Below are 12,442 nucleotides of genomic sequence, written 5' to 3' on the forward strand. Positions count from 1 at the left end.
TCCTCCCATGCACACTACAAACTGAAGTGAGGTCCTTTTTAACTCAGGTGCCCTGATTAGTCAGTCTGTCCTAATTGGTTCCAGCAAGTTTCTACTTGTTCTGGAGCTGCCCGTTACCTTACCCAGTGACTTCATCTTCCTGTATATACCTGTAAAGTGTCATACACACCTGTGCCACTGCATAGCAATAATAATCACACTGTTTCCAATAGGTATGCTTTTTCTCTGATCTATTCTTAATATTGGATTTCTTTTCATATGAGTATCAAACCTACAATGGTTTGTAGGCGAAAGAGAGGAAGAAACAGGCCTAGTGGCCAATACAGCTGTTTGATAAATGGAACGCCTTTCTTATAATTATTTTTTCTTCCATATAAATATCATGCTTATTATTATGAATGACCACAGAAGTGGATGGTATTAACATACTGAATATGTTAATTTTGAATGTGTTTTCTAAGACAGGTTTGAAGGGTCAAACTCAAACCACAAAAACTTGTTCCCAGCTCCAGCTGAAATAATTTTGAACCTGGACCAATAGATATTTGAAGCTGGCTTTTCACTGTGTGTGAGAGATGCAATGACTTGCTTTGGAATGATGATGTTGTGAACAGAAAGCTAACATTACTTTCCTGCTCACAATCACATTTTCACCTGCTCATATGGTGTACACCTGTGCCTTGCTTGCAGTACAATTGGTTGTTTGCCACACATCCAATTACCTCTGCACCTGATGAAGTATGTTTATTTTAGTTTTGCCTTTTCAGACTATGCTGGATATTTCCTAATGGATTCTTTTAAAACTGGCACTTAAAAATTGCCCATGCTTTCACTGTCATAATCTTTTGGCTTGACTAGTATACAGCCACATGACATGGGTGATGCCAACTTAAGTCATTAGTAGAATCTCACAAAAATTTATGGAAATTGAATAGTTTTACCAGGGGAGAATGAATTCAAACTAAATATATACAGTTACTCATCTCTAAACATTCAATCAGTAGCATAGTTTGGAGAAACAACAGGATGAAGCAGTAATATTATTTCCAATATGCATTGCTCTTATTTCACCACGATGGGGACACTTAGATCCTTGCTAGCTCCCAGGCCATTACAGTGATACTGCAATTTTCTGAGGTCAGTGTGACACTCTGTACTTCAAAGCAGCACCCTCAAACTCTCATATTCACCACTGTCATATAATTATGATGTGTGTTGTACAAAGTGGTGTAGAGAGGAGGGATTTAGATTTATTAGGAACTGGGGAAACTTTTGGGATGGGGGAGCCTATACAGGAAGGATGACCTCCACCTAAACCAAAGTGGATCCAAACTGCTGGCACTTAACATTAAAAAGTTTGCAGAGCAATTTTTAAACAAAGAGATGGGGGAAAGCAGATTCCTGCAGTGGAACACGTGGATTGGACAGAGACTTCTCTTGGAGGAGTCTATTGATAGAGATTCTTTAGGTTCTAGTCAGGAGGAGAGAATGGAAGAGGATAAAGTATGGGCCAGATCAGATGAGAAACATTCACATAAAAAAGAATCTGACACATCAGAAAAGGGCAGACAACTAAACAGTGACAAGTTTTTACAAGTTTTTACAAGTGTACAAGTTTTTGTACACAAATGCTAGAAGTCTAAATAATAAGATGGGTGAACTAGAGTGCCTTATGTTAAAGGAGGATATCGCTATAATAGGCATCACAGAAACCTGGTGGAGTGGGGACAATCAGTGGGACACAATCATTCCGGGGTACAAAATATATCGTAAGGACAGAACAGGTCCTGCAGGGGAGAGTGGGGATGTGAGTGGCACTATATGTGAAAGAAAATATAGAATATAACAGTAGGGTTTTATTATCGACCACCTGACCAGGACAGTGCTGGTGACGATGAAATGCTAAGAGAGATTAGAGAGGCTACCAAAATAAAGAACTGCATAATAGTGGGGGATTTCAATTATCCCCATATTGACTGGGTACATGTCACCTCAGGACAAAATGCAGAGACAAAATTTCTTGTTACTTTAAATGACAGCTTCTTGGAGCAGCTGGTACAGGAACCCACAAGGGGAGAGGCAATTCTCGATTTAGTCCTGAGTAAGCGCAGGATCTGGTCCAAGAGGTAACTATAACAGGACCACTTGGAAATAGTGACCATAATATAATAACATTTAACATTCCTGTGGTGGGAAGAACACCTCAATGGCCCAGTGCTGTGGCATTTAATTTCAGAAAGGGGACCTATGCAAAAATGAGGAGGTTAGTTAAGCAGAAATTAAAAGAAACAGTGATTAGAATGAAATCCCTGCAAGCTGCATGGACACTTTTCAAAGACACCATAACAGAGGCCCAACTTAAATGTATACCCCAAATTTAAAAACACAGTAAAAGAATTGAAAAAGAGCCACCATGGCTTAACAACCATGTAAAAGAAACTGTGAGAGCAAAAAGGCATCTTTAAAAAGTGGAAGTCAAATCCTAGTGAGGTAAATAGAAACAAGCATAAACACTGCCAAATTACGTGTAAAAATGTAATAAGAAATGCCAAAAAGGAATCAGAAGAACAGCTAGCCAAAAACTCAAAAGGTAATAACAAAATGTTTTTTAAGTATATCATAGGCAAGAAGCCTGCTAAACAACCAGTGGGGCCCTTGGACGATCAAGATACAAAAGGAGCACTTAAAGAAGATAAAGTCATTGCGGAGAAACTAAATTAATTCTTTGCTTCAGTCTTCATGGCTGAGGATGTTAGGGAGATTCTCAAACCTGAGCCGTCCTTTGTAGGTAACAAATCTGAGGAATTGTCACAGATTGAAGTGTCACTAGAGGAGGTTTTGGAATTAATTGATAAACGTAACAGTAACAAGTCACCAGGACCGGATGGCATTCACCCAAGAGTTCTGAGAGAAAACAAATGTGAAATTGTGGAACTATTAACTATGGTTTGTAACCTGTCCTTCTGTACCCAATGACTGGAAGTTAGCTAACATAACGTCAGTATTTAAAAGGGGCTCTAGCGGTGATCCCGGCAATTACAGACCGGTAAGTCTAACGTCAGTAGTCGGCAAATTAGTTGAATCAATAGTAAAGAATAAAATTGTCAGACACATAGAAAAACATAACTTGTTTGGCAAAAATCAACATGGTTTCTGTAAAGGGAAATCGTGTCTAACTAATCTAGAGTTCTTTGAAGAGGTCAACAAACATGTGGACAAGGGGGATCCAGTGGACATAGTGTACTTAGATTCCCAGAAAGCCTTTGACAAGATCCCTCTGTGGTAAACTTTTTCTCTAAAACTGTTTAGCGTACAAATCGGGTGCTTACTTGTGAACCCTCTCAAGCTTATAACCAGCTCTGGATCTTATCTCGCTGCCACCAGCCGAAGTTTTCGAGGGTTTCGGCCTCCTCGGTTCCCCAAACCTTTCCTTGGGACCCCTCCAAGACCAGAAGCCCCTGGGTCTCCTCTATCTCATCCCCCAGCTTCCCCCCTTTCCTGGGTTAGCCGGTGCGATGCTGTCTATTCCTTTGAATACAACCAGAGAGGCAATCTAGCTTCCCGAGGTTATGCATTCAAACCTAGTCAGCTCACACAAGAGATTCACCCCTCCCTTTTGTCCCTAGCTTTCCCGCCCTGGGGACAATAGGAAAGTAAGACACAGAGCTTGGGCTTTCCCTCCCCCCAGCCTGTCACAGATATAACAGAGCTCGGGCACAGAATTCCTCTCCCCTTGCCTCACTAGGAAAAGAAACTCCCACAAGTTTTAAAAAGAAACTTTATATAAAAAGAAAGAAAATACAGACATAATACTGCATTAAGTAACTCAAGACAGGATATTGGCTTTAAGAAAATAGGAATAAAACAGTCTGATTAAAAGATAGCCCAATTAAACCATCCAGCAAAATCAACCACCCATGTAAATACAAATCAAAGCACATCACAGCCGATTACTTTGGTTCCTTTGTACTCACACTTTGATAGTAGATTATTGAAAAGATGAGTTAGAAGAAAAGCTTGTTATTCACAGCCGAGGAAAACAAAAAAGACCCCGAGTTTCCAGTTCCCTCCCAGACTCTTAAAAAAAATCCAGGTCTCTGATTGTCCTCTGGTCAGGTGTTTGTTCCCCCTTTGTTCACCCTTTACAGGTAAAAGAAAATTAACCCTTACCTATCTACTTATGACACCTCACCAAAGGCTTTACATAAATTAAGTTGTCATGGGATAAGGGAAGGTCCTTTCATTGACTGAGAACTGGTTAAAAGACAGGAAACGAAAGGGTAGAATAAATGGTAAATTTCAGAATGGAGAGGGGTAACTAGTGGTGCTCCCCAAGGGTCAGTCCTAGGACCAATCTTATTCAACTTATTCATAAATATCTGGAGAAAGGGTAAACAGTGAGGTGGCAAAGTTTGCAGATGATACTAAACTGCTCAAGCAGTTAAGACCAAAGCAGATTGTGAAGACTTCAAAAAGATCTCACATAACTAAGTGATTGGGCAACAAAATGGCAAATGAAATTTAATGTGGATAAAGTAAAGTATACACATTGGAAAAAATAATCTCAACTAACATACAATATGAATGGAGGCTAATTTAGCTGCAACTAAACAGTAAAGAGATTGAGTCATAATGGATAGTTTCCTGAAGATCCATGCAGTGTGCAGTGGAGGTTAAAAAAGCAAACAGGATGTTAGAAATCATTAAAAAGGGATAGAGAATAAGACTGAGAATATATTATTGCCTTATATAAATCCATGGTATGCCCACATCTTGAATACTGTGTACAGATGTGGTCTCCTCTCTCAAAAAAGATATACTGGCATAGAAAAAGTTCAGAAAAGGGCAATTAAAATGATTAGGGGTTGGAACGGGTCCCATATGAGGAGAGTTAAAGAGGCTAGAACTCATTCAGCTTGGAAAATAGGACACTAATCAGGGATATGATAGAGGTGTATAAAATCATGAGTGATGTGGAGAAAGTGATTAAGGAAAAGTTATTTACTTGTTCCCATAATATAAAAACTAGGGGCCGCCAAATGAAATAGATGGACAGCAGGTTTAAAACAAATAAAAGGAAGCTCTCATTCACACAGCGCACTGTCAACCTGTGGAACTCCTTGTCTGAAGAGGTTGTGAAGGCTAGGAGAGTAACAGGGTTTAAAAGAGAACTAGATAAATTCATGGAGGTTAAGAGCATTAATGGCTATTAGCCAGGATGGGTAAGGAATGGTGTCCCTATCCTCTGTTTGTCAGAGGCTGGAGATGGATAGCAAGAGAAATTACTTGATCATTACCTATTGGGTTCACTCCCTTTAGGGCACCTGGCATTGGCCACTGTCGGTAGACAGGATACTGGGCTGGATGGATCTTTGGTCTGACACAGTATGGCCGTTCTTATGCCTTGTGAGGTATCATTTTTACAATATGATCAGTTGAACATTAATATCCTGTTGGATTGTATATGCTATCATTATATGTGAGGTTATGCAGTATTGCTGTATACGTTACTGAAAGATATTGTGAGGTTGGGAACACATACACCCAGTCTTTCAGGTACAACCATGGAGTAGCCAGATGCATTAATGTCTCAGCAACACCCATCAAGAAAAGAATCCATTATCCTAGAGATTTCTCGGAGGAGGCATGTATGCCATGGGGGTGGAGTAACCCACTTCACAGCAAAGATCTTTCCAGAAAGCAGGAAGAAAGAGGGGAAGTGACATCATCACTTGGACTCTCTCCCTCCCCCCCCCACAACATCTGGAGGAATATCTGGAGGACATCTGGATTGAAACTCAATATCTGGAGGAACATCTGGAGGACAAAGACTTTGAACTGGGGAGTGTGGCCCCAAGCTGAAAAAGAGTCCAAGCCTGTGTATTGAGGATCTGTGACCTGTTTGTATCATTTGTCAAGGTGATACACTGTTTGATTCAAATCCTGTTTAGTTTGTAGAACTCAGACTGTGAAATTATTTTTATTTCTCAGGTAACCAATTTTGATCTCTATGCCTGCTACTTATAATCACTTAAAATCTATATTTCTGTAGTTAATAAATCTGTTTTACCTAAAACAGTGTGTTTTGGTTGAAGTGCTTGGAAAATATCAGCTCAGTTTATAAAGGCTACTGTGTGTCCTCTCCATTCTGAGGGAGTGGCAAACTGGCCAGGCTTCTGAACAGTGCAAGATGGTACAGTTCTGGGGTGCAAGGCTGGGAGCTGGGGGAACTGGCTGAAACCTCTTTGTTGTTTGTTCATGAATGGCTAGAAGATCATTCACGTAACACAGTTCACTGTGTTCCTGCCTGTGGATGACTGTGTAAGTGCAGTGCCTGCCACAATTTGTAGCTTCCCAACAGCATCAGTGTGAGAGGCCGCCAGGTTGGTGGGACAGAGGGCTCAGAGGTCCCATGGTCCAGGTTTCACCCCGGTGACTCCGTCACAGTAAGATATTGTCTTAAAAACATAAAAATGGCCATACTGGATCAGACCTGTGGTCCATCTGACCAGTATCCTGTCTTCCGACAATGTCTGGTGCAAGATGCTTCAGAGGAAAAGAACAGAACCAGGGTATTTTGAGTGATCGAGTTCCAGCTGGATCCAACATCCCGGTTGTCCAGTTCCAGCTTCTGGCTGCAAGAGGTTTAGGGACACTCAGAGCATGGGGTTGCATCCCTGACCATCTTGGCTAATAGCCATTGAAAGACCTATCTTCCAATAATTTATCTCATTTTTTTTAACCAAGTTATATTTTTGGCCTTCACAATACCATGAGACACTGAGTTCCACATGCTGACTATGTGTTGTGTGAAGAAGTACTTCCTTAGGTTTGTTTTAAAGGTGCTTCCATTAATTCCATTGGGCAACCCCAGTTTGTGTGTTATGTGAATGGTTAAACAACACTTCCTTATTCTCTTTCTCCACACTATTCAGGATTTTATAGACATCTGTCTTATCTCCCTTAAGTCGTCTCTTTTTGAAGCTGAACAGTCCCAGTCTTCTCATATGGAAGCTGTTTCAGAGCCCTAATAATTTTTGGTGCCCTTCTCCATACTTTTTCCAATTGTAATATTTCTTTTACATATGGGGCAACCAGTACTGCACACACTATTCAAGCTGTGGACATACAATGGATTTATAAATGGCATTATAACATTTTCTGTCTTATTCTATATCCATTTCTTAATGGTTCCTAACTTCTGTTAGATTTTTTGACTGCACATTGAGCAGGTGTTTTCAGAGCACTATCTATGACGACTCCATGCTTTCTTTTTTGAGAAGTAACAGCTAACTTGGACCCCATTATTTTATATGTATAGCTGGGATTATGTTTTCCAATGTGCATTACTTTGCATATATCAACAATGAATTTCATCTGCCATTTTGTTGCCCAGTCACCCAGTTTTGTGAGCTCCCTTTGTAACTCTTCATAGTCTGCTTGGACTATGCTTGGAGTAGTTTAGTCTCATGTGCAAACTCTGCCAAATCACTGTTTAATCTTTTCTCCAGATCATTTATGAATGTGTTGAACAGCGCTGGTTCCAGTATAGATTCTTGGGGGACCCCACTATTTACATCTCTGTACTGTTGAAAATGATCATTGATTCCTACCCTTTGGTTCCTGTCTTTTAACCAGTTACTGATCCACAATAGGACCTCCCCTCTTATCTCATGACTGGCTAGTTTGCTTAAGAGCCTATGGTGAAGAACCTTGTCAAAGGCCTTCTGAAAGTCCAACTACACCTCTACCCTGATATAACATGACCCGATATAACACAAATTTGGATATAACGTGGTAAAGCAGCGCTTCGGGAGGGCGGGCTGTGCACTCTGGTGGATCGAAGCAAGTTCGATATAAAATGGTTCCCTCTATAACATGGTAAGATTTTTTGGCTCCTGAGGACAACGTTATGTCGAGGTAGAGGTGTACACTATATCCACTGGATTACCCTTGTGCACGTTGACCAGGTTTTTGTTGACCACCTAAAAGAATTCTAATCGATTGGTGAGGGATGATTTCCCTTTAAAAAAACTGTGTTGACTTTTCCCCAACGAATCATGTTCATCTTTGTGTCTGATAATTCTATTCTTCTCTATGGTTTCAACCAATTTGCCTGATACTGAAGTTAGGCTTAGTGGTCTGTAATTACCAGAATCACGTCTGGAGCCTTTCTTAAAAATCAGTGTCACATTAGATATCCACCAGTTATCTGATACAGAGGCTGATTTAAGCAATAGGTTACACACCACAGTGAGTATTTCTGTAATTTCATATTTTAGTTCCTTCAGAATTCTTGGGGGAAATTCATCTGGTCTTGGTGACTTATTACTCCTTACTCTATCATTTTGTTCCAAAAGCCCCTCTATTGACACTTCAGTCTGGGACAGTTCATCAGATTTGTCACCTAAATAGAATGGCTCAGGTGTGGAAATCTCCCTCACATTCTGTACAGTCAAGACCAGTGCAAAGAATTAAGTTAGCTTGTCTGTAATGGCCTTGTCTTCCTTGAATTCTTGTTTAGCACCTTGCTCATCCTGTGGCTCATTGATTGTTTGACAAGCTTCATGGTTCTGATGTGCTTAAAAGAATGTTGCTGTGTGTTTTGCTAGTTGCTCTTCAAATTCTTTTTTGGCTAGCCTAATTATACTTCTACACTTGACTTGCCACAGTTTATGTTCCTTTCTATTTTCCTTAGTAGGATTTGACTTCCGATTTTGAAAAGATTTCTTTTTGTCTCTATCTCTTTTACTCCGTCTTGATTTATTTTAAAAATTCAGTTCTATTGCAATTGCTAGAAGGTTTTGTTTTACATGGGCATTCTTTAACACAACAATTGTTTAATGTTTTGGTTTTAATAACTGCAATCAGTTAATCTAATTTCTATGCTCAGTGGCTGCTTTCTGCTTTTGGAGTGCTTTTTCTTAGGTTACAGTGAATCCTGAGATTTGTTCTGAAAACAGGCTTTGAATGTGTTGCTGCTCCCTGTGTCCTGTTATCTCCTAATTGTTCAACAACATTGCCTCAAGTACAAATTAGTAATTGGACCTTTATAAGGAGCTTTGAGATCTACAGATGAAAAGGGCTAAGTACAAAGTAAAGTATTATTCCATACTTTTAAATGTAAATGAATATAAAAAAGTAAAACAAAAGGTGACTGCTTTAATAGATAAGAATGTATTCGTTTTTTCAAAAGATCATTTTTATGTCCTGGGAGTCTAATAATTTCCAGTTCCTTCCTGCTACTTATTTACATATTCATATGTATCACAGATAATTGGTAGCTAATTTTGTATAGTACTTAAGAGAACATGAAAGAAAATATTTCAGACACTAAGTTATCTGTGCTCCTTAAGTTAAAAATAAAAATCCTAGCTGAGAACTTGGATATGCTTGGACTGTGTGTGTCATTGGGGAAAACTATGGAACTCAGGAAATTCTAAATGGATCAACTGATCTGAACATACTTATATCCTTTCCTCTCTCCCCTCTCTACCCCAATCTGCCTTTAAAAAAGGTAAATAAATGGAAAAGGCTGAGCATTGCAGCATCTAATATTCAGGTGCTCAGCCACCCACTAGAATCCACAAACTCTGGGTCAGGTGCCTAGGCTCCCTCTAGAATGCATGGGGAGACATAGGTTCCTAACAATGGGATCCACAAAAGCCAGCAAGTTCTTAGCCCCACCCTTCTCTGGGAGTTGGGTGCACACACACAAAGAATTAAAGATAATCCAGCGTAGTATTGATGACTGCTCCCAACTATGTAACCTTTCAGGTTTTGTGTCCAACATAAGAATTCTGGTAAGAGTTTTGAAAAACCCTAATAATAAGGTTAAGCCAAGAGAATGTGCTGTCAGTTATCTCTGGAATGCCATTTATGTCTTATCACCAGTGTCTTTTTTTTTCTGTTTGCAAAATATTGCTAAACTGAAGAGGCTTTTGTCACTTCCAATATTGATTACTGGGATTCTTTTTTGTTACTAGGCTAACAAACTGTTTCACAGGCTCCAGTTGTGTGAAACATTGCAAAAAGTACAAAAAATCAAATCTACAATTCCCTTCACTCCTCCATTCTGTGCAGTGGCTGACAGTTCAGCAACTCTTTGATTTCAAGGTTTTGCGCTTTATGTAAAACTTCACAGCCTGCTATACTTGGATGCTTTTCTTCTGCCTGAGGATCAGGAGATGCTGCACAGCTTGCTGTTTTACCTAAACAGAATTCCTGGGGCCCACTGTGTTCTTCGTCATCCTGGAAAAACTCTTTTTGTTCAAATTTTAAACGTAGAGTGCCGTTTTTCTTATTTAAATAGATTTTGTAGTATTCAGATTGGATATTAACTTGTTAGTGGGAAATGCTTTCCCATTTCCTGTTGTTGAAACATCATACAATACGACATGGGGATTGTGTCTTATTATTGTAGCAATTACCAAATTGTTATACTTTCCCACATGCAGCTGATCTTTTTAGTAGAGGATGGTGGTTAGGTAGATATTCTGTTCTTTCTTCCTTTCAGTTTGAGATGATAGGGAATTTTTCGACAATCTCTTTGGTCAGAAAATGCTAATTTGTCAAAACTGAAACATTTTGTGGGATAAAATTTGATGGATTTTCCATTTTTAATTTTTTTTTTGAAAAATAAAGTTCCAGAATTATCAAAATGAAACAAAAGAAAAAAATGACATTTTCAAAATCACAAGTTCTATTTTTTGGTTCAAAGTGATTTTTTATATAGAAATTTAAATTAATTTCTAGTAAAAATATTTGAAAATCCAATAAAACTCAGATCAGGTCAACTGAAATGTTGTTTTGATTATTTAAAAACATTTCATTTCAATTTTGATTATTTTTAGTTTGTGAACATTTTTGAGATTTTGATTTTCATCCTGATTCGGGATGGGAAAATCTTTTCAATCTTGAAAATTATCATGGGATGGGAAAGCCATTTCCTGCCCAGCTCCTATAGCCTCCAACTTAAAAATAATTTCCAACTCCTCCTGTGGTATAGGGCATGGATGCTCCTTAGGCAGCAGAACTGACATGTTTCTGGTACACAAAGCAGTTGAGAGGCTGTGCACAAGGGGACTGCATTTTGGAAGTGAATTAAGCTAAACGGAATTAAGGCCACTTTAAAATTTAAGAACATTCACACAGGGGCTTAATGCGGTTTAACTAATCTAGTTTTTATTCACAACTTTAGTTAATTCAAATTAATTTTTCTGAGTGTCCCCATGTAGACAAGCCCCAAGTCCTGAGGAGCCAGAGAGTGTGTTTCTCCCATCTAGTCTATGTCATGTCTGTGACTAAAACTGTGCAAGCTATACTAAGTTCTTGCAAAGAGAACATAATTATATTCCCAGAGATCCTACCATATGCTCTGTCATGAACTAGGTGGGAGTGGGAAGGGAGATTGAGCACAATATGGTATATATGATTTGCCCACCCCTTGGGTACAAATTAAAAATTGGTATGACCTTGGATAAATCCCCTGCAAAGCAGCCTATAAAAAGGGATTAAGGTAAGGCTGTCCAAAGCAGAGACTAATGATCCATCTGTGGGAGATAAAGATGAATAGTCAACCAGTTGGAACACTGGTTTTGTGATCTGTATTCCAAGTATTTTTAATAAATCAACCAATCTATTTATATCTAGATAGATAAATATAGTTATATATACACATGATGAGTGCTTGAGTAAAAATTGTTTCAGGTTTACTAGCGATAAATAATCAATTACTTAAAAATAGCTGCTTTGTTAAAGTAATGTGAGGTGACAATCTGCATTATTTAACTCTGCATTTGTTATTTGTATCCTTGTCCAATATCTTTAAGAAGCCCAGTCACTGTTTTACTACTGCTTCCACAGTGTTATACAGTGGTAATTCCAAGTGATTTATACCTTAAGGGAAAAAACATGCCAAATTATGTATTTTAGTATAGGTCAGAAATTATATAAACAGAGCTTGACAGAAAAGGATGAGGATTTTGGCTGCCACTTTGTTCTGTGCATAGCAGACAGGATGTGTGTATGTGGGTGATTGTGTGTGAGAGAGAGAACATGCCGATTCCTTGTCTTTCAGTAAAGACATTTCAAATAAAAACAAACTCTTGATTTTTGTGAACTAGTTTACCAAATGTAGTAAGAGGAGGCCCTGAGATATAAACCTTGGTATCAGAGGCCTGGTAATGAGGCCTAAGGCCTGAACTAAAGTAATGGTCAAGACTTTGCTAACATAAAGCAAAGTTAAGCTGTGAGCCAGAGACAGGACCTGCTCACAGAAGCTGGCAAGGAAAGGGCTGATGCTGCAGAAAGAGACATACCTAAAAGGTACTGGACACCAGATATCAGAACATTCGCATATTTGTACACTCCACACAGATAACAAGGAACAGGCTGATCCATCCCAATAACAGGGCCAAAAGGGTAATATGATGGATAGAGT

The sequence above is a fragment of the Chelonoidis abingdonii genome, chromosome 6, assembly GCF_003597395.2.
Source record: "Chelonoidis abingdonii isolate Lonesome George chromosome 6, CheloAbing_2.0, whole genome shotgun sequence".
Classification (NCBI taxonomy): domain Eukaryota; kingdom Metazoa; phylum Chordata; order Testudines; family Testudinidae; genus Chelonoidis; species Chelonoidis abingdonii.